The following is a 4,087-nucleotide window of genomic DNA, read 5'->3' as shown; positions in this document are numbered from 1 at the left end:
TAAAACAATTAAAAATTATTGGTAGGAAAAAATTATTTAAGAACATAGTTTTTAGCTTTATTTTTAAAATAATCAATGAATTTAAAAATAATGTATGATAACAAAACCAAACAAATAATGCACAACAATTAATGAAAAAAAAATAATTAATAAGAAAAGAAATTAATAAGGGTACCAAAGTAAATTCATAATGAAAGCTCTAAAAATGCACATTTAGAAGTTTCTAAGTCGTTCAGTCTATATTTAAGTGTTTCTATTCATATTATCGAGAACCAGTAAGGACCAATGTGCTACCGAGGTCATAGCAAAATTGTTCTCAAGTTGCGGTATGTTCTAAAATTATGAAATTTAAAAAATTTAAACAACAAAAGGTATACACATTAATCTTTTGACCAGATTTTATTTAATTGACTTTTAAATACAAATCATAAATTTTTTTAAAATACAATTAGATATAAGAAACCAAATCACATGATGTAGTTGATATTTTTATTTAGGTATATAGTTTTAAACATATAATTTTTTGTTAATGACAATAATGAGAAAATAACAAACAAACAATGCACAATAATGAATGAGAAAATAAAAAAACAATTAATAAGTAAAACAATTAAAAATGGTACCAAATTAAAAATTATTGGTAGGAAAAAATTATTTAAGAACATAATTTTTAGCTTTATTTTTAAAATAATCAATGAATTTAAAAATAATGTATGATAATAAAACCAAACAAATAATGCACAACAATTAATGAAAAAAAAACAATTAATAAAAAAAGAAATTAATAAGGGTACCAAAGTAAATACACAATGCAAGCTACATATTTATAATAGAATAGATTTTGTATTTGATGGATTATAGTCCAAGTTAAACATTTGACCCTATAGAATTGAGCCTTCTAATTAATTAGTAAGGTCCAATATTAATATCATTAACTGAATAAGACACAGTAAAGTTCAAGCTCAATAAATATATATCCCAACAAACTCACTAAAATCTATAATATGTCAAATCTACTGATTTAAATTCAAATAGTAATAATATCATAATTGTATAAGGTAATGAATGGTGATAGTATAATATCTTTGAACTGATTATATATATATATATATATATATATATATATATATATATATATAAATTTATAAATTTTCAGCTGCCCAACCAATGATGCCCAACTCATCCCCGACAACTAAAACTCGGTAGTGGGTTTTCGTGAAACGATTTTTTTTAAAAAAACAACTAAAACCCGGTAGCGGATTTTAGTGGTCGGGGACGAGTTGGGCAGAATTCTATCTTAATTCGTCCACTTTTCTTCATACGGTCGCTCGATTGGTAGAACTTTGCGGATCGAGCGGCCAAAACTCTGTCTCGAAGTCTTCATCTCCCTCGCTCGATTGGTAAAGGATGACCGATCGAGCCATGAAACTTCTGTCCAAAAAATTCTCCAAAATGCCATGTCCTATAAAATAACACGGGAAACATGTAATGAAGATACGATAAATGAAATAAGAACAAAATACTAAAGTAAAACATACAAATGCATGCAAAACAACAACAGAATGATGTTAAAATATGCAACACAAACACAACTATCAAATTTTCCCACACTTAATCATTTCTCGCATTCGAGCAAGTCATGAAAAAACAGAATGAAAACACAACAAACGCATAAACAAAGACGAATCATGCATAACATAGTCTCAAAGAAGATTCTCATACAAAAAACAACTAACACATACTCTCGATTATCAATAATACACCTTCAGTCGAATGTGAACGTGTGTGTGACATGTTATCCCAGTTACACGCAACTTCAAAAAACAAAGGCTCAAGACTGTTCGCCGACCTATAACAATTCGGTGTAATGTTTCACAATAAAAAACTCTCCTCTAAATAATCCTTCAACACAACACAAATCTCTTGAGATATAATTATGCACCGTCGGATTTTGCACCCGACATTTAAAGTCCCAATAATTACCCGCATACTTAGCTATAAATAGATATGATTCGAATTTCAATCACATCGTCTATAGCCCGGATGGAACTACAACCACATTAGGTCCGCATACTTAGCTATGAAATAGTGAATAGAATTCCATTTACATTCCAAGCCCGAATGGAATTGTTATTTTAAAAAAAAATTCAAAATTTTAACCTCATTTTATCGGCATACTTAGCCACAAACAAGACGAGTAGGATTTCAATCATCTTGCTCGAACCCGGATGGAGATAATTGGAATTTCATAATCGTTTCATAAAATATTTTAAAAGGTGCGCCCAAGAGTGTATATGTCACATCAAATAAATCATCAAAAACCAAGAACCATCAAGTTCTACAAACATCTATTGTCGTGCAATGGCCCAACATACATCCACAATATCTAATACATCACTACAATTCACCGGTTAAACATGCGTGCTTGAAATATTCATCAATCAATCTATTGTTTCTCATATCAAATCAAGAGTAAAATTTTCACAAAAATTCAATTTTTCCACTTCAATATCATAGGATAACATTATTCATCCTCAACTTATGCATACGACACACAAACATGATGAACAATGACAACCACAATTCACAAACTAAATGCAACAACAAAACAAATGCAACATCATGAATGCACCCCCCCTCCCCCACACACACACACTTAAATGAAGCATTGCCCTCAATGCATCAAAACACAAAACATAACAAAGAACAAAATGACAATGCAATGCAAAATGAAAAACAAAACTCCCCTGGTTTACGGGTTGCCGTCTTCCTCCTCTTCAACCTTAGGAGAGGGAACAGGACTGGCGTACTGAAATGGGAAATGCGGAGGGTACGGTAGAGCAGCAGGGACATCAGACGTATCAATGCCTAGATGCAAAAATATACCACGAATGAGAGATTCCAGCGCTTGAGAGTTATGAGCAGCCACCGCATTGAATTCGTTCTGGTGATGGGCAAAGGCGATAAGCTCGCGGATGGAATTGGCCTGGGAGCGATGATATGGAGGAGGCTGCCTTGGGGGTACCGGACGATGAACAAATCGGTCGTCCTGCACAAAGTTTTTGACCCGATATAGTCTCTTCGCCTCAATTGCAGTTGCGTCCACGGGTCGCATGGGGTGCAACCATTCTTCATCGGAATCACCGGCGCAGACACACATCGCTGTAATAATCATCGAAAAGTAGAGACCCACAGCAGTGGAAGTAATCGACCGACGGATCTCGCTGTGAATCACGCGTCCCACATTTATTGGCCATATCAAGAGTGTAAAGAAGTAGGGCACGCTCAAGATAAACTTCACTTGAGTGCAATATCGACATCAGACGCCGAGTCAGGAAGATATACTAGGTGGATGGGACCAAGTGCAAATAACGTTCCTTAAAATACATGGAAGAAACAGGAGCAATCCACGAAGCTCCAGGGTAGGCCAGATGGGCAATAACTTCATCCAAATCCGGGTCGATTTTAAGGTTTTGATATAGTGAATCATCGACATCGGTGTCTCAGGCAACGAATTCAACTCATTTGGCTCAAAATAAACCAATTTGCCTCGAACGAAGGCTTTGCTATCCATCCTCTCTGTTACAATATATACACAATAACACAAAGCAGTAAATCTATGAAAAAAATAGATTTTTGCGATTAAACAGCTACGGCGACTGAATACATAGTCAGGCGACTGAACTTATAGTGTTGGGCGACTGAACAATTAAGGTTGAAAATAAATGAAAAATTATGTTTACAATATATACACAATAACAAAAAACATTAAATCTATAAACAAAATAGATTTTTGCGATTAAATAGCTCGAGCGACTGAAAAAATAATCGAGCGGCTGAACTTATAGTGTTGGACGACTGAAAAATTAAGGATGAAAATTTATTAAAAATTTTGTTTACAATATATACATAATAACACAAAACAATACATTAATAAACAAAAGTAGATTTTTTGCAAAAAAAATCAAATCTTACCTAAACTTCCAAGTTTTTTTATATTGAGAAAAACTTGAGGATTTATAGACGGAATAACATTAACTACAATGTGATCTTGATTAATATGGAGGAAGAATGAAAACCAAAGAGG

This window comes from Henckelia pumila, chromosome 3 (assembly GCF_033568475.1).
Source record: "Henckelia pumila isolate YLH828 chromosome 3, ASM3356847v2, whole genome shotgun sequence".
NCBI lineage: Eukaryota > Viridiplantae > Streptophyta > Magnoliopsida > Lamiales > Gesneriaceae > Henckelia > Henckelia pumila.
The sequence above is the reverse complement of the archived record's forward strand: the minus strand, read 5'-3'. Positions refer to the sequence as shown.